This window comes from Pelodiscus sinensis, chromosome 3 (assembly GCF_049634645.1).
Source record: "Pelodiscus sinensis isolate JC-2024 chromosome 3, ASM4963464v1, whole genome shotgun sequence".
Lineage (NCBI taxonomy): Eukaryota > Metazoa > Chordata > Testudines > Trionychidae > Pelodiscus > Pelodiscus sinensis.
This window is the reverse complement of record NC_134713.1, coordinates 165,588,468-165,608,545: the sequence shown is the minus strand read 5'-3', so window position 1 is coordinate 165,608,545 and position 20,078 is coordinate 165,588,468. Positions and strand designations below refer to the sequence as shown.

The following is a 20,078-nucleotide window of genomic DNA, read 5'->3' as shown; positions in this document are numbered from 1 at the left end:
TAGCCATGCAATTCTCCAGGCTACTGAGCAGCCAACCTGGCAGTATGCTGAGGAGCTGGGAGCCTGGAAGCCCTGGAAGCACCAGCTCCTAACCTCCCAGGCTCTTCCATAGCTCATCTGCTAGATAGCCATTGAGCTAGGATAACCAGTCTCTTGGGTAATATAATTTTTTTCTTCAGAAATGCCAAAATGTTCTGGGGGGGAGGGGGAGTGAGGGAAGAGTAGGAGAGGGAGGGGACATGTTGTCCATGTTTCTGAAATGAAATATTGCAGAATTTAACTTCCACAGAAATTTCATCTTATAGCTGTGCTGTCTGAATTAGGATGACATTTTTTGGGCAAAACTTACCAATTTTTTTTGTAGAAGTTCACTTTCCTAGTCAGCCATACCAACAACTCTGTGTTACCTTGAAAGTATGCCACAGCTCTCAACTAGACAGGTCATCTCAAATGATGAGAAAGTTCAATGTATGATGTACAAAACTGTTTACTAAGAACTACATGAAACTAGCCATTCACTTCACAGGCCTCCAAACAGCTGTTAGATGGCAGCAACTTTCTTTTGCTACTGATTTGAACTGGTTACCTACAAATGAAACCACAGACAGAATCTGAACTATACAATAGGAAACAGACTTATTTTTCATTATATCTATAAAATATAAGCATTAAGATGTTTCTTGATAATCTGATTTATGTAGTTTATGACAAATTGCTTGCTTAATTGAAATATGTCAGATTTCTAAGCAGTGAAGTTAATTATCCCTCTTTTTCTAGTGGAAATTGACCTTTAATTGTGCAATATTAATCCACATCTTGTATGAATTAAGCAAAACACCCAATTTCTTCATAGACAGAGACATGCATGTGTTATTTTACTGGAGTATAGTTACATAATTATTTTTAATTTAGGATATTAGTTTAATTAAATACTTGCAGAAACCAAGCTTTTCAGGAAATTTGCAATTACACTCAATTTAAATGTACAGCTACATTAATATGGTGACAAGTGCAATAATAAAAACTTACTAAGTAATTGCAGACAAGTGCTCGGCAGATGTGTAAATAGAAGGCCATTGCATGGAATATTGTTATATATCATATTAAAATGCAAAAGAAACCTGTTATCCATAGCTGTACAAATGTCTGATTATAATCAGTTACAAAAACTTAGTTCTTTGAATGTAGATAAATCATTCAGGAATACATATGGCACTTATGCTTTCATTTTCTGTTTCTGGAAGAGAGCATACTTGATTAAAGACTGCTGCTCTAGTTTACTCAAAAGGGTATGATGCACTACTGGAACATATTCTTTCAACACAATTGTGATGGGTGGGTTTTGTATTTGTAATTGTTTAACAGTCAAAACAATCCATATACCAAATGATATGGCAATCCATATACCAAAACAGTTTTACTTAAAGGAGAAGGGGTTTCTAATACAAGTTTAAGGTTGTTTGTTCAAGCTGTCAAATTGCTGAAAGCTGAAAAATTGAACTTCCATACTGTTGAAATACAACATAGTCATATGGCTATTTAATGGATGCTGCAGTTGCTATGAAATGGGTATATTTTAAAAAAATACTAGCCATTAATACATGAAAATAAACTTTCCAGATCTCTGCACCTTCTCAGGTATCTCTTCACTTGCAACCTGTTAGGCTACGTCTAGACTACATCCCTTTTTTGGTAAAGGGATATAAATTAGGCACGTTGCTATTGCAAATGAAGCTGGGATTTGGATTTCCCATGCTTCATTTGCATAATGGCGGCTGCTGCTTTTTTTCAAAACAGGGCTTTTTCGAAAAACCCCTCCCTCAGCAATTTAAACGGGTCATTTTAGACAGAGATACCCCGTTTCGAAAGATCCTGTACTCCTCAAAAAATGAGGAGTACAGGATCTTTTGAAACAGGGCATTCCTGTTGAAAATGCCCTGTCTAAACTGCTGGGTTTTTTCAAAAAAGCCCCATTTTGAAAAAAAGCGGCAGCTGCCATTATGAAATTGAAGCACAGGAAATTCAAATCCTGGCTTCATTTACAATATCGATGTGCCTAATTTACATCCCTTTACCAAAAAAGGGATTTAGTCTAGACATGGCTTTAGGGTACATCTACACAGCAGTGTTATTTTGGACTAAGTGATGTTATTCCAAAATAACACAGTTCGTGTCTATGCTACAAGCAATTATTTTGACATAATGTCAAAATAACATGGAGTTGGAGGACTTCTTACTCTGACTCCTGTAACCCTCATTTTTTGAGGATTAAGGAAAGTTGTAGGAAGAGTGCACTTTCTTGGACTTTCTGCTGCGTAGACAGTGCCAAAACCAGATTTAAGCTTCTTTTGATTTAAGCTATGCAATTGACATAGCTCAAGTTGCATAGCTTATTTTGGCTTTAGCCCTGCTGTGTAGACGTGCCCTTTGAAAATAATTACGGTGGTGATAAGAGCAGCAGTTCGATATTAAAGTAAATTCAGATTTAAATATATTTATATTATCATGGAACAGTAAGCATAAAATACAAATAAAATACTGTGGAACAGTGGGTGAGGGTCAGCAGCCACCTCTTGCAAGAACCGATCCTTTGGTTGGGCGTCTGTGTTTTAGTCCTGGTCAAGGTTCCCTGCAAGCTGTATGCCTACACAGGCACACAGCTCTTTTCTGAGTCCCACACTGAAGTTCAGAGCTCACCGTGCAGGCAGGGAGCTCAGCTGATAGGCTGGGGAAAGGGAGTGGGGCAGTTGCCCTCTTGGAGGATCAGGAGCAGCAGCTGCTGCAGCCTGCTAAAAATGGAGAAGCTGGCTCCAGCCTCTACTCCAGGACTGGGAAAAAATTATCTGTGGGCTGGATCTGGCTGTGAGAGCCCCAGCCAGCTTCCTGCCTGCCCCACCCCCACTCAGCACTTAGGAAAGCCGAGTGCAGGGCCAGGTGTTTGTGAACATTGAGAGCCTGGAGGAAGGGGAGACAGGCTTCTCATGCTGTACCTACCCCCCAGTAGCTCCTATTGGCTGATTTAGGTCAATAGCAGCTGCCGGTTTGGAGGACAGGCAGCACGTGTAGTGCCCCTTCTCCCTCATCTCCCAGGCTCATAGCATTCAGTTTAGAGCAATAAACGTGGCTCCTGCAATTTCCCTGAGCATGTGGGGGCTTGGAAGGCAGGGACCCTGGCTAAGGAACCTGTTGAGCTACTGGCTTGGAGCCCCAGCCCCTTTCTCCCTCCCCCAACCCTCTAGCCCCCTTCTGACCTCCTACCCTATTTAACCCAAGCCTTCTGCACCCCTGCTCCAGCCCCCATACAACTTCCCAGACACTGCATCCTCTCCTACACTCCAGCTCAGGTGACAACCCTCTCTCCGACCTTGCACCCCAATCCACTATCCCTACTCACAGCCCAAATCCCTGCACCCCCTCCTGCATTCCTGCCCCAGTCACAACTCCCTCCCAGGAGAGAGGCTTTCCTTGATGACCGATCCCCGTCTTGACTGCCGATTTGTGCCGACAAACAGCTGAGCTGGCAGAACACGGCGGCCATTTTTATTCTAATGGGGATATTTAAATCCCCGCTTCATTGACTATGTCGATATGTCTAATTTACATGCCTCTGTCAACAGAGGCATGTAGTCTAGACATACCCATATTGTGGTAATGCTTTTCTCCTGGCTGTGGGATATTCCAGTTTCATAGCAAACACTTTTATAATTACTAGCTGAGCCCCGCCTTGTGTCTGGGGTGCAGCAGGCTGAGGGGTGGCAGAGATGGGGGGGATGTGGCAATGAGGTGGGACAGGTGAGCGGGTGGCACGGGGGACAGCCATGTGGGAGGGCAGGACATGGGAAGACCCAAGGGGACACTGGCTCGGGGGCCGAGGGAGGGACAGGCAGAGCACGGCAGGCAGGGACTTACTGTCAGCCCCACTGCTCACATCATCTCCTGCTTCTCTCTGTCCCGGGGCTGATGTGCCTCATGGAGAAGTGATCGTGTCATGGCAGCAGCTGCTCGATGGACTGTGAAGCACTGCCCCTGACACACCCTGCTGCCCCCGTCTGCCCCACCTGCCAAACAGGCCTCCCTCGGGATTCAGGAGTAGGGTGGGGCCCCAGCCCATGAGCTGCCTGTCCAGCGGGCACAGGTCTGCGTGGTATCATCACCACCGCCAGCTCCACACTGCACTTGCCGTCTACTTGCTGGGGAGGCGCTGAGCCCTGCCCCGAGTCCCTGCCAATGGCAGCCCAAGGGGAGGGGCCTGGCCACGCTCATCACTTCTCACTCATTCTGGCATTTTCTAGAAACTTTGCAAGTCTTCTGAAATGTTCTCTGACAGACAGCGTGACAGGTGCCTCTCCTTTTCTAATAGTATAGATTAAACACACACTTAAATATTACATTATAATATAGGATGAAGATACTATAAGTGAGCTTAATATATGCAGCAACTCACAAGCATTTCCTAAAGTCCAAACACAAAATTCATTCTTATAAACTTAATGTCTAGTTTAAAAATGCTAGCACACAGGTGAGCCAGACTGGTTTCCAGGTACGCATTCAGTGAAGTAAAAGGGCATGTGCATGAGCTGGCATCTGATCTGCTCTGTCACAAACACATCTATAAACTGAAGCCTTGTTTCAGGAAAACGTTGTCATCCAGGACAGCACTTCAGCATCTACTTATTTCAGGCTCATATGCAGGGTGTGTGTGTGAAGGGTGTGAAAACACCTCCCTATGGTCCCCCAAATAAGCTTGCTCTGGCCAGGCAGGAGAAGGCAGGAGTGACACACTGCCCGAGCCTCCCTCCCCCATGCTCTGAGCAGCCGGGGGAAGATTGGGGCTGATTTCCCCGCTTTCTTGGGGGACCATGAGGAGTGCATTCACACCCTTGCGGACCACATTTACAAAAAAAAAAGCACACACATACCCACAGAAGTTCCTGTGTATGCACCTTCATTTGGGTGCCTTTGTGTATTTCCATACCTTAACTCATTTGGATTTCTTATCAAACTGAACCTAAATCACGGGTTTACTTTGTTTGTACTTATACTCTTCTTACCCTTAATTCCAAATGGATGTAGCTTTTATCAGCCTGTCAGAGAGAACTTCTGCTCAAAAGCTCATGGCAATTTTTATTGACTCGGTTTCCATTTCTAAAATCTTCAGAGAAATAGATGTGTATATTAATATGTTCTAGGCACAAATATGTGGAGAGAGCAATAAACTGTTAGCAAATTATCCACAGAAGAAAACATACTTATGGCCAGACCCTGCTGTATGAATGCAGGGATGCATATGGAGGGTTAAAAGGACATAAAAAAACAACTCTCCCAATTCTTGGTCAAGCAGTCCAATTTAGCAGCTGATTGAGTTTCCAGTATAGTGCTTTTTTAAGTGCTCTAGGATATCCAGCTAGCAACCTGGCTACAAATAAGAGTAAGCTGCTGGTTTAGGGACATTTCCAGGGTCCTTGGTTTTATTTAACAGCGAGCTTTGGGAGAGAGGTACATGCATCACTGGGGGCGTGCACTGCTGCTATGTCTTACTGAGCTGTATTCTGGTATAATTCAAGTAGCCTCTCTCAGGCTACATCTAGACTGCAGGCTTCTTGTGCAAGAAGCTTTTATCGGAAAAGATCTTCCACAAAAACTTCTGGCGCAAGAGCATGTCCACTCTGCAAAAGCGCATCGAAAATGCGATTTGAGAAGATAACAGATTTTTTAGACAAAAAAAAATGCACTAGATCTAATGTACCTGGATTTCAATAAGGCATTTGATATAGGTCCACATGGGAAATTATAAATTAAATTGAAGAAAATGGGGATTATAATGAGAATTGAAAGGTGGATAAGGGGCAACAACAGCAAGTCATACTGAAAGATGAACTGTCAGGCTGGATGGAGATTATTAGTGATGCTCCTCAGGGACTAGTCTTGGGACAAATCTGATTTAATATTTCTATTACAGATCTTGGCACAAAAAGTGGGAATGTGCTAATAAAATTGTGGATGAGACAAAGTTGGGAGGTAATGCCAATACACAGGAATACTGGAATTTCATATAAGAGATTTGGACAATAGCCTTAACATTGGAATAATAGAAGGTTAAAATTTAATTGTATAAAGTTCAAGGTCATGCACTTAAGGACTCCAAAAAGAATGCTTACTATAAGCTGGGGATTTATCAGTTGGAATTGACCAAGGAAGAGAAAGACCTGGGCATATTAGTTGACCAAAGGATAACTATGAGATGCCAATGTGAAGAGGCTCTGTAAAAAGACTAACACAGTCCTCAGATGCATCAGGCAAGGTATGGTGGAAGGTGGCGAAATCTCCATCCCTAGAAGTTTTTAAATCCCATCTTGACAAAGCTCTGGCTGGGATGATTTAGTTGGAATTGATCCTACTTTTCGATGGGGGTTGGATTCAATGACCTTCTCAGATTTCTTCCAACCCTATGATTCTAAGGTATTTCCAATAGAGACAGGAGATGTATTAGTAAGTTGCAATTCTGGTCTCCCATATTTCAGAAACATGAATTCAAACTGGAACAGTGGCTAAGAAGTGCTACCATGATCATCTGAAGAATGGGAAATGTACCTCATAAGAGGAGATTCAAAGAGCTTGGCTTGTTTCATATCACCCAAACAAGGATGACTTGAGATATGACTGCTGTGCGGGAGATGAGTTCTTTATAGCGCCTATGTGGACAGAGAAACACATTAATATAAACTGTCCATTAACAAAACAAAGAGTAGTCCTGTAGAATCTTAGGGTATGTCTAAATTACATGGCTCCGTCGACGGAGCCATGTAGATTTGTTGTTTTGGCAAAGTCAAATGAAGCCGCGATTTAAATGATCGTGGCTTCATTTAAATTTACATGGCTGCCGCACTGAGCTGACAAACAGCTGATTAGCTGTTTGTCCACTCAGCGTGCTAGTCTGGATGCTCCCTTGCCGACATCAAAGCCCTTTGTCGACAACCCCGGTAAACCTCATCCCACGAGGAATAACGGGGCTGCCGACAAAGGGCTTTGATGTCGGCAGGGGAGCGTCCAGACTAGCGCGCTGAGCGGACAAACAGCTGATCAACTGTTTGTCGGCTCAGCCCGGCAGCCATGTAAATTTAAATGAAGCCGCGATCATTTAAATCGCGGCTTCATTTGACTTTGCCTATGTGTCTAATCTACATGCCTCTGACGACAGAGGCATGTAGTCTAGACACAGCCTTAGAGGCTAAAAAATATATATATTTAATATCATGAGCTTTTGTGGGAAAAATCCACTTCCTCAGATGAGAGTGGAGGGGAAAAAAGGAAAACCTCCCAATTTATAACAGAAAAAGAAGGGAGAGGGAGAAAAAAACCCTGTCAATTGTAGTGTCGGTGCTAATGAGGCTGAGTGGGCTGTAAGTGTCCCATACTTAGCTTTTGATGTCATTTGGGTGTTGAACATAACAGCCCATTCAGTTCAGGTCTTTGCTCAGGCCGTGAAAGATAGTGTCAAATTTGCATCTGAAGGCTAGTTCTGCAGTTTCTCTCTGAAGTTGGTTTCTGAAATTCTTTTGGAGAAGAATGAGTGCCCAGGTATGTTAAAAAGTGCCGCTACAGGTTTTTGTGTATTACCATTTCTGATATCTGACTTGTGTCCATTTAACCTTTGTTGTAGACACTGTCCAGTTTGGCCAATATACATGGCAGAGGGGCATGGCTGGCACTTGATGGCATAGATCACATTAGAGGATGTGCAGTTGTATGAGCCTTATGGCTTATATGGTTGAGTCCTGTGATGGTGTTACTTGCATAGATATGTGGACAGTGTTGGCAACAGAGTTTATTGCGGGGGTGGGTTTCTAGGTGAGTATGTGAGTTTGAGGTGTGATGCTTGGTTGCTGGAAAGAATTTGCTTCAAGTTAGGGGGCTGTCTGTAGTCGAGGATTGGCCTATCTCCCAAGGCCTGTGAGAATGAGTGATCATTTTCTAGGACAGATTGTAGATTGTTAATGATGCTGTGGAGGGGTTTCAGTTGGAGGCTGTAGATGATGACAAGTGGTGTTCTGGCATGTAGTTGACCTGCAACAGCTAGTAGCAAATATCTTCAGCGGCCAGTGATGGCACACTAGATGGGGAAGGCTTTGGTTATAACAAAGAATTCGTCCCTAGGTGACTGACTGTTGAGTTTTGCCAACATGCTCAGGTTCTAACTGAAGGAATTTCTCCCAGATCAGGTTTTCCTCGGATCAGATTGGCAGACACTCTGAGAGTTTTTTGCTTTCTTCTGTAGCATGGACCATGGAGCACTTTCAGGTTTAAACTACTGTAAATGGTGGATTAATTTTAACTTGAAGTCTTTAAATCATGATGTGAGGATGTCAGTAATTCAGCCAGAGGTTAGGGGGTCTATTATAGGAGTTGGCCTGTAATGAGCAGGAGGCCAGACTAGATGATCATGATGGTCTCTTCTGGCTTTAAAGTTTATGGCTGTGTCTAGACTGCATCCCTTTTCCGTAAAAGGGATGCAAATTAGACATCTCAATTGCAAATGAAGCGGGGATTTAAATCCCCCCGCTTCATTTGCATAAGAATGGCTGCCGCTTTTTTCCAGTTCAGAGCTTTGCTGGAAAAAAGCGCCAGTCTAGATGCGGATCTTTCGGAAAATAATACCTTTTCCGAAAGATCCCTTATTCCTTATTTTAAGAGGAATAAGGGATCTTTCGGAAAAGGATTTATTTTCCGAAAGATCCGCATCTAGACTGGCGCTTTTTTCCGGCAAAGCTCTGAGCCGGAAAAAAGCGGCAGCCATTTTTATGCAAATGAAGCTGGGGAGATTTAAATCCCCGCTTCATTTGCAATTGCGATGTGTCTAATTTGCATCCCTTTTACAGAAAAAGGGTGCAATCTAGACACAGCCTATGAGTCTCTGAGCTCTAAAGAGGCTGATGAGGATTCCCCCACACTGGGAGATTCCTCATCAGTCCCTCTAGAACTCAGAGTCTCAAACTTTTAGGGCTGGAAGGGACCATCATGATCATGCTCACTCACTCAGGTAGTTAAAAGCCAGATAATGAAAAGCGAGCTGTGCATCACTCATTCCTCCTAACCATCTTTGCATAGGGGGCATGCAATGGCAACCTGGCAGTGGGGAGGACATGGTATGTATGCCTGCTTGCAAAGGCTGGGGAGAGCTCAATAGAGGAAATCACATCAAATCACTGGTACAGCAATGTTTGATCACTGTTTCTACACTGATATTTCCTTTGTAAAAAGGTCAGAAGACAGGGTATATAAAGTGCAGGAGCACTAAAGCCAGAGTCTAGTATTCCATATACTATGAAAGGAGCATTCTAAGGTTGGGAGGGAGAGTGATGTATTGATCACTCATTGATCCCAGCCAAGGAAATGGTCCCTAAGGGGCTGCATAAGATAGAGTAAGCTATGACTATTCTAAATTCACCATCGGGCAGCTCCCCCACAGCTAGTGCAGGATCTAGGCATAAACACGGGTTAGAGCCTTTGCTTTCCATCTGCTTCAGATGTACGGTCTCTACCTAAAATGGAGCATTAATTATTTCAGTGTCAGCATGATCAAATTCAGGTAAGTAGTGAGGGCAAAGCAGCCTTAGTTCCACAGGAGACAACCTCAGGGAGCTGAGAGCTTCTATTGCTTCTTCCCAGGCCCAGGGGCATGGCAGAAGGAAAGATGATGTGGCAATCCACCAAGGGCCAGAAGAATGAGGATGCTCTTAGTTAAGACTGGGCTCAGGAAGAGGCCTCAGCATAGAGCTCACCCATCAGCTAAGGACTGAATCCAAATTTACAGCAAAGTCCGTGAGTTTTGCTCAAATGAGGACTGCAGGATTTGATCCTGGGTGAGATTTGGAGTAGTTATATTATATATAACACAATATAACATCATGTAATGTACAGGGTGTCAGACTAGATGATCATAATGGTCTATTCTGATTTTAAAGCCTATGAATCTATGATGCTATATGAAACAGGTTTGAAACATTCCATTGTGGACTGATTTTGCTGGTCCTTTGTGATGGCCATAACTTGTATCACAATGCTGAAATTCTCTGCAATGTTCCCTTCTCATAACTCTTTCCATGTATAGCTCTACTCATTCTTTTTGCAAGTTGTCTAATAATCTCCTGATACTCCCATCTACTAGGGGCAAATATTCAAAGGTATTTAGATGCCTAAAGAGGTAGATAGTAATTAAAATGATTCAGATTTCAGTGAGGATGAGGAGTTAAGAGAATCAGATTTCAATAGAGTTTAGGTTTCTGCTGCTTTTGAAAATCCCATTAGGTGTCTATCCGCATCCTTAGCCACCAATGTACTTTTGAAAATCTGGCCCTTAGGCATTTCCAGTGATGTCACATGATTTCCATTGCATTTCAAATGTGTGGAAATTGTCTAGTGCACTCTGTATTTAGCACAGCTGTGGATGGAAAACATTCAGTTGAAGAAGCAAGTAAGTGCATTTTATAATTCTAGCCATATGTTTTTCAAAATGCTGATCAAAATTGAGAACCTCTGTAGGTTTGTGGTACATTATGTTATCAAATCTTTTGAAATATTTTGGGCAACAAAAGCTAAAGAAGATTCTACAGCTTTAAACTGTATTCACTGCCTGGTAGAGTTGCTAATCCAGTGCTTTGAATTCTTTGCCAACAAATTTGACAAATGAACAAACAAGCTGTGCTCTTAACAGGTGCACATATTTGAATGCAAATATGGCATCTTCTTTTGAAAATCATTATCACAGATGTGGTTTTTAAGATGCAACTTTCTTCTGGAATAACATCATTCTTTTATTGAACCAACTTTTCATCGCAAGATTGAGCATTTAAAAGTACCAGGGCAAAAGTAACTGGCATTATCCATCAATTCTCATGATTTCTTTGTAATACATCTATTGAAATATGGTTGGCATAGTTTTAAATATTCTATATGTCAGCCATAATGTTGCATGTTATATCTTGCATAAAACACTGCAACATTTTCCTTAGTAACTGAGAAGCCAGTAACAACAAATCTTTTATGGTTTTGTTTTTGTCTGATGTGTGTGAATTACTAATTTATCTGAACATGGCTTTGACAGCATTCCTCATGTATTCTGAGTCCTTTATTCTCTTTTTCTGGGCAATCTGGGGGACACAGCCTCCGAAATATTGTATAAAACATCTTGAATTGTTTCAGCGGGGTTATCACAACATTCAGAGGATTTAATACCATCTGTTGTGCCCTTTCAGTAGCAATTTTAGCTGTAGCAGGTGCATGGACAGACTTTAATGTCTGTGAAGATGATGAACATCATCCGGAAAAACTGTTGTGCAATTTTCCTCTGTAAACCATTCAGTTATATCATTTCCCGCAAGGGCTCACATCAGCTTTTCTTTTGTAAGGAGATGAACATATACTATATTCATTCTAATCCTTTACTTTCCATGGAGAAAGTCTCAGAAATCTCTGAAGCACAGTCTATTAATTAAAGAAAGAAGTATAAGGTGCAAAAATCCTGAACTTGAAGGCCCTGAACATGCATACGCTTATGTGATTTGTACTAAAATGCACAAGGTGTTGTTTTTCAGCACAAGTGAAGTCTGAAGATGGGAACCAATAAGGTGATGTTCTGAATCTTCTATTGAATGATGACTGGTCTCATCCTGTTTCCTTACTTACAAGTGTGCAATCTTAAAGCAGAGAACTTAATTGAAGAATGGGCTTGTCTGGGGAGACAAGAACTTAATCACCATAGTAATGAGACACTTTACCATGCACTTCCCCACAGGTAAAGGAAGAATAATTTGTTGGCCATGCAGCCATGATCTCATGAATTCAAGCTGAAGTTCCCCTTCACTCACCATTCACTTGAACATGCATAATTTCAAACCTGTCTAGCAGAAGACCAAGGCCAAAATGGCAGAGTAAAGTGCAAACAGATGAAAATGCATCACAATATCTTAGATACAATGGAGTCTTTTATAATCAAAACATTCTCAGTCCAATAGAGCTTTTCAGGTACAAATGCCAGTGCAAAGTGGAAATACTAGGGGATAGTCAAATATTCAGCTCTCTGTCCAATATTTTTTAAAAATCAGACCTTTTGGGACATGTTGGGAGACAGAAGAGACTGCTGTGTGAGCAGGAGGGTCAGGGAGAGAATGCATTAGGATCTGCCTGATCCTCAGCCTGTAGGTTGAGGATTAGGAGCCCATTCAGGCCAACATGACTTGCCATCATAAATCACACTGCCCCCTTAGTCAGGCTAATGTTTGGGGGAATGTATTTGTTGCCTTTCCATCCTGTGATCTGCACAGAGTGTAAGCTTGATCTAGCTCAGGATTGAAATACTTGATTTAATTTAAAAATGCAATTGTCCTCTCCAATATCTGTTACCATTTTAAATGACAATGTGCAATCTCTATTTCCACCAGACAGCTTTCCTTCTGAGGCAGAGGGGAGGTGAGAGAAAATAAAGGTTTTACACTGATGCAACTTCATTGATTTCAGAATTACTCCTGATTTACACCAAATGAGGTATTAGGAATGTCAGCTTGGTTTTAGTTCTGATGACACAAGTATTCTATTTATTGTGTACTTAGGCTCACAAGTTGAAGATAGGTGGCACGTGAACAATGGGCTAGATGTTCAGGAACGGCAGTGTACATATAGTTAGTTATCACCTACATTAATTATAATCAAAGTGACATCTTATGTTCCTTTTATTTTGTGATACTCTATCAGATAGCTTCTCTATGACAAGATGCACTATTTAATCCCATTTGGCTGAAAGTTGACACTAAATTTGCCAATTTTAAAAAGGGCATAAATAAGTTATTTTTCAGATGTAAATCATAGAATCATAGGGTTGGAAGAGACCTCAGGAGGTCATCAAGTCCAAACCCATGCTAAAAGCAGGACCAATCCTAACTAAGCCATCCCAGGCAGGGCTTTGTCAAACTGGGACTTAAAAACGTCTAGGAATGGAGATTCCATCACCTCCCTAGGTAACCCATTCCAGTGCTTCACCAGCCTCCTGATGAAATGGTTTTTCCTAATATTCAACATAGACCCCTCCCCCCCACCACTACAACTTGAGACCACTGCTCCGTGTTCTGTCATCTGTCACCCCACCGAGAACAGCCTCTCTCTGTTCTCTTTGGAACACCCCTTCAGATAGTTCAAGACTGATATCAAATCTCCCCTCACTCTTCTGTAGACTAAATAAAATCAAATACTTCAGCCTCTCTTAAGTCATATGCACGGCACCCTTAATCATTTTCTTTTGCCCTCCGCTGGACTTTCTCCAATGTGTCCGCACCCTTTCTGTAATGGGGGCCCCAGAATTGGATGCAGTACTCCAGATATGACCTCACCAGTGCTGAATAAAGGGGAATAATCACTTCCTTAGATCTGTTGGCAATGCTCCTACTAATGCAAACTTGTATGCCGTTAGCCTTCCTGGGTACAAAGACACACTGCTGACTCATCTCCATCTTCTCATCCACTGTAATCCTCAGGTCCTTTTCTGCCAAACTGGTGCTCAGCCAGTCAGACCCCAGCCTGAAGTAGTGCTTGTGATTCTTCTGTTCCTTCATCAGATTCTTTTGTTGAACCTCATCTAATTTCTTTTGGTTCAATCCTCCAATTTGTCTAGGTCACTCTGGACCCTATCTGTTCCCTCTAGTATATCTTCCTTTCCCCCTATCTTAGTGCCATCCGTGAACTTGCTGAGGTTTCAATCCATCCTCTCATCCAGGTCATTGATAATGACGTGAAACAAAACCGGCCCCAAAACTGACTCTCGGGGCATTCCGCTCGATACCAGCTGCCAGCCAGACATTGAGCCATTGAACTCTACCCGATGAGCCCGATGATCAAGGCAATACACATACAAATTACTCATTTTTTGGTCTATTTGTATCAAGCACTTTGTTCACCAGACCAATAAAAAGTATCATTTTAAACCTAAAATATAAGAAATAAGCTCTCCCACTCCTCCTGCCCAAATGGGCACATTGGATTCCAAATTCCATTGTGCTCAGTGGCACAGAAGGAGCCATTACAGAGCACTAAATAGATGGAAAGGGCAAAGGAATAGAACCCAAAAGTCTGGAAACCTTTTGGCCTTTCCCTTTTTATGTGTTTTCTATTCTGGTACTAAGGGCCTGATTTAAATCACAAAGTCAAAGGGAGGCTTTCCATTGGCTTCAATAAGTCCTAATGTCAGACCTAACACACTTAGTTATGATGTGTGTTACACAATAGTTGCCAATTTCTTTTTTAAATTAGGAAATATTAGCAAATGTGATGATACAATCAAATGTGATGACAAGAGGAATACTATTTATATCTTGTTTATTTAAATTGTGACAGCAAGTAGAAAATACTATTAAGAACATGGCTTTGCTTCGAGTTACTTTTGTAAGAGGCAAAACAAAAAATGTTACAAATCACTCTTTTTAATCCAGGCAATGATAAGAAAAAGATCACTGTAAGAATAAAAGGCTAGATCGTGTGTGGCCCTTACGCTGCTGTAGCTAGGAGAGTAAAGGACAGGACAGAGAGATGGGGAAGGAGCATCCCTCCACACCTGAGCACTTTCTGCATTGTCCAGGAACAGTCATCAAAGTAGAAGACTGGATTCCTCATAAATCCAGGGAGTGCAAAGCCTGCCCACATTCCTGCAGCCTGCACTGCTTCCTGCAGCTCCCATTGGCCATGAACATCGAACTGCAACCACTGGGAGCTGCAGGGGCTGTGCCTGAGGATGGTCAACATCAGCAAAATGGCCAGCAGATTACTCTGAGAGAGTCAAAGGTTGCCAACCCTTCGTTTAGTTAGTCTATTGTATGTAGATATAGGGCTTATGAAAGACTGCCCAGACTTCAAAGACATCAACAAAAAAAGGCCTTTTCAATATTTATCATGAGGCATAAGTAGCACTTTAAAATACAATAGCAAACTTGGCTGCTGAGAGGAGTGATAATAAATACTTGTTATCTTGAAAGCACTCCTCACACTCATTATCCAAGACAGTCTCAATTGTTATTTTACTCCTTTCTAGGGTCAACGGATTACATTTTGTGGGAGTTTCCTCCCTTGGGTGAAAGGACAGACTCATTCAGGAGAAATACTGTGACATTTGTCAGACAAATATGTAAACTGAAGCTCTGCCCAAGCAGAAGTGAAAACTAATCTCTAGAACAAAGAACATGTCTCATATAGGCCTTAATGCTGTGATGAACAATCTGCAGATAATGTGACCTATTACTTGCCAAAAATGTACTTACTAATTTTGTAGTCATGTTGTTGGACCTAGTTTAGACAAAGTATTCTATAAGCTAAGCTGTCATGTCCATACATGATAAAAATTCTTGCCTCTGATGTGCCTTTTAGAGCCTTTCACTATTCCGCTGGAGCACAGAGAGTGGATTTTCCAAAAGCATTCAGCGTGCCTTAACTCTGCTCCCACCAAAGTAAAACTCCCATTGACTGACTTTGGTGGGAGCTGTTTGGTACCAAGTGTACCCTCAAAGGTCATGATAGCACACTTTACTCAAGCCAAAGTGCCATTAGTACAAATTCTGCAGTCTTCAAAGGCAGAGCACCCACTGAGCCAAATACTGGGAACCTGAGCATACCCTGGGTATATTGGGTTTGCTCCATGAAAACCATCATGTGGTATCCTTTGCCTCAACTAACACAGCTAGACAATAGGTGCCACTATTTTAGAAGGGATGCAGTAGTTGTGACCACTCCGACATGCCTCGTGAAATGAGGTTTAACAGAGCGTTCGACAAAGGCTTCCCTTATCGACTGTGGAGCATCCAGACTGCCCCGCTGTGCCGCCAAACAACTGATCGGCACAGCACGGCAGCCATTTTGATGTAAATGAAGTGGCGATTATTTAAATCACCACTTCATTTTCCTATGTCTAGTAAACTCATCTACATGGCTCCATCAACGGAGTCATGTAGTCTAGACATACCCTTACTGCTTTAAAAGGGCCAGTTTCACAAAGCTGAAAACAATTTTGAAACAAATTAGCTATGAGGAAAAGTTTAATCAGAAAGATGTGAACAATTATGGTGACTTGTTCATAACACTATACTAGATGCCTAAAAAGCCACATTTGTGGAAAAAAGCCATATTGGTTCAAAAATTGACCAGATTTAGAGGGGAAGCAAAAGCAGCTATAAACAATAAAGAACTAATATATGACAAGGGGAAGAAAGGGATAGTTAACAGTAATTAATATAAATCAAATGCTGGGAATTACAGAAAATCAATAAGGGAAGCAAAGAAATACAAGAAGAACTCTCTGATTAGCAAAGTTAATGGCAACAAGGTGAGTTTTTTAAGTATATTAGGAATAAATGGATCCTAACAATGGTAATGTTCCATTACTAAATAGAAATGACAAAATTATCAATAATGATGCAGAAAAGACAGAAATCTTCAATAAATAATTTGTGTTCTATGTTTGAGAAAAAGCAGATGATGCAGTCATATAATCTAATAACACACTTTCCATTCCACTAGTATCTCAACAGCTACTAAGGTTAGACATTTTAAAATCAGCAGGGCTGAATAACTTGCTTTCAAGAGTTTTAAAAAATCTGGTTGAGGAGCTTGTGGGACTCAATAAGTCAAAACACTGAAGAGTAGAAGAAAACTAACGTTGTGCCCAGCAGTGAAAGTGAGGTGGTGCACCCCGGTGTGATACTTTAGCAAGAAGCTGGATGGCTGGAGCACTAAACTGAAATGGGAAGGCTGGGAGCATCCTGCCCCATCTCCCAGGGCTTCCTGTAGGTTGCCATGCCCAGAAACAGGCAGACAAGTAGGTTAAAAGGGCTGGCTGGAGGCTGGCTGGGACTGCTGCAGCTCTGAGTCTCTCCACCCCCATTGGGGGGTGAGGGGGGGGTCAGTTGCACATACCAGGTCCCTGTTCCTCTTCTTCTCCTTCCTCTGATGATTAGGGAGGGAGGGAAAAATGCACAGCATGCTGCATTCTTCCTCTGCCCCTCCCCTGGGCAGCCAGTGGGGAGAGGAGTACAGCATGCTCTGGACTTTTCCCCTTACTCCTTAATCATCAGAGGAAGGAGAAGAAAAACAACATGGACCTGGTATGTGCAGCTGCTGCCTCCTCATCCCCTGATATGCTGCTCTTGCCCCCGCAACAGTGTTTCCTCTGAACTGAGTGGCAGCACAGCTTCACAGTGATTAAACAGCCCCACCCAGTCAGTCAGCTCCATGCACCCAGCACTGAACCTCTGACTGGGCCGGGCTAATTAATCACCTGTGAAGCTGTGCTGCCACGCAGCTTAGTGGGAACACTGCCCCGCACTTACCCCTACACACTCCCAGCCCCCACCCTGACTTCTGCACTCCCCCACCCTAACCCCTGGATAATCAGCTGATTGTGAGCTGCCAGTGTGATGCTATAGCCAAAAGGGGCAATTCAGTTCTTGGAGGCATAACCAGGAGAATATCAAGTAGAGGTTATTTTACTTCTGTATTTGGCATGGGTGCAACTGCCGCTGGAATACTGGGTGCTGTCCACAATTTAAGAAGGATGTTGATAAGTGGGAAAGGATTCAGAGAAGAGCTGTGAGAATGATTAGAAGTTATGTCTTATAGTGATAGACTCAGGGCTCGTCTACACTAGGACCTTAGTCCAAAGTTAGCCCCCTAAGGTCAAATGTAAAGTGATGCATCCATACTATCAAGCCCATTATTCTAGAATAAGGGACTTCAGAATTTGAACTCTGTAGTCCTACGTCTCCAGAGGAATAACACTATTCCCAAACTTGTGTGTCCAAAATAATGTTAGTGTGGATGCTCTGGTGCTACTATTTCAAAATAATTGGCCTCCAAGAGGCCTCCCATAGCTCCCCAGAGTGCTTTCTGGAGCTCTGGGTCAAAGGTAGTGCATCCACATGAACAGAGCCTGCCTTGGACTCCATTCGATTCTTCCCCGTAGTGAGGACATGGAACTTCGAATTTGTAAAACTGGGTGCCCAGAAGCTGAACTTAGTAAATTCGAAATAATCTCCTAGTGTAGACATGGCCTCAAGGAGTTCAATGTATTTAGCATAACAAATAGCAGGTTAAGCAGTTACTTGAATACAGTCTGTAAGCACCTACATGGGGAGCAAATATTTAATAAAGAGCTCTTCAATCTAGCTCAGTAATGTATAACATGATCCAGTGGCTGAAAGCTGAAGGTAGACACATTCCGGTTAGAATTAATGTGCACATTGTTAACAATGAGAATAATTAACAATTTACCAAGGGCGATTGTGGAGTCTTCATCTCAGACAATTTTTAAATCAAGGTTGGATATTTTTCTAAAAGATCTGCACTATATGGCCTGTACCATGCAGGAGACCAGACTAGATGATCACAATGGTTCCTTCTGGCTTTGGAATTTATGAATATGACACATGGCCAACACACCATTTTTACATTACTTTCAGTTTATATATGCTAAAAATGCCCCAGGGTTTCGTCCCTTCACTTCAATGGGACTTTTACTTTAGTAAAGACTTGACATAAATTACAGTAGACTAGGGTCTATTTGCACAGTAGCATTTCTCCATAAAAATGTAGTCTCATTTCCTTTCCATTATTTCATATGCCAGCTTTCTATTGCAATAATAAGCCATTAATAAGCTATTTATCATAGAACCATAGAATCATAGGGGTTGGAAGAGACCTCAGGAAGTCATCAAGACTAACTTGCTAAAAGCAGGCCCAATCCCCACTAAATCCTCCCAGCCAGGGCTTTGTCAAGCCAGGGCTTAAAAACCTTTAGGGATTTATGAAGTGTCTTGAGACACTATGTAAACTGAAGTGCAGCTACCAACATGGTATCTCAGGAAATCGGTTGGGAGAAAAATTATCCTACAGTTCTCAAGAGGATTAATCAGTATATGAGTGATTTATTATTATGTCTTTAGTTAGTTTATTATCACAAGAGATTTTAACAGATCCTACTCAGAATATAGCAATCCCAATTTGTATATTTTCAGGCAAAAGAACAGATAACCAAATATGATGGATTTTGTTTGGTCATTACCATCATTTTTAAGTGACTCCCTGTAACTGTGGAAGCAGTGTTAAAGTTTTGACGACTTAACTTCCTATGCCTATCTTTTGATCAGATTAGTGTAAAACTCTACTGGTGATGATAACTGCAGCATTCATCTGATGATTTGAAAGTAATCAGCAAGCTTCAGGAGACGACAACTAATTTAACTATGACTTATATACAGCTCCTTTGGATGTAGAAGCTAATAGCCTTTAAACAGCACATAGACATTCTACTGTACACGACAATTCAGCATAGCAAATGAAGAGAAAGCATGGCAGAATTTTAGTTGGGTAGGATATAATTAACAATGCTGAATTTTGTCTGGGGCTTCTCATTTACTAGTTTGTTCATTTGTTAGTGTTCTGAATGTGTTATTTTTGTTTAAACTATTGTACACCCATAATGGACAAGAGGCTGAAAACAGAAAGTGGAAAGACACAAATGAATGTTCCACTTCAGCTAACGTTTTGTCAAGTCCAAAGTGTGGAAAATCTAAGTCAAATGATCATGATGGTCCTGGAAAGTCACTTATAAAGAAAAGAAAATATGAGAACCATCATATATAACATGGCTTTCCATGTATTGGTGATCAAGACTGTTCAAAACCACAGTGCATAATTTGTGGTAACGTTCCAGCAAACAGCAACCTCAAACCTCTGCTCTGGCACCACTTACAAACTAGGCATCCCACATAATGCAACAAACCTGTTGATTTTTTTAAGCAAAAGTCAGAGGAGTGGAAAGCCAATACTGATGATAAAAATGCACTTCACGAGTCATATGGAATGAGCTATCAAGTAGTAAGAGCAACAGAAACTCATACCATAGCTGAGAGCTTGATTGGGTCACATATAAAAGACATAGTTCATTGTTCAATGCTCAGAAAAAAGTCTGCAAAAAAGGATTGATATAGGTACCTTTATCCAAAAATGCATTGTTGCGAAGAATGAATGACATGTAATGCAGAAACTACCGT

General features: G+C 41.9%; 1 long non-coding RNA gene across 1 annotated transcript in view; it reads right to left on the bottom strand.

The window, feature by feature from the left end:
- Positions 1–318: 318 nt before the first annotated feature.
- Positions 319–20,078, bottom strand: part of LOC142828043 (uncharacterized) — a 41,211-nt gene continuing 21,451 nt past the window's right edge. The window contains exon 3 of the long non-coding RNA XR_012902966.1: positions 319–586. This is a non-coding gene — a long non-coding RNA (uncharacterized LOC142828043). The remainder of the gene's footprint in view (positions 587–20,078) is intronic.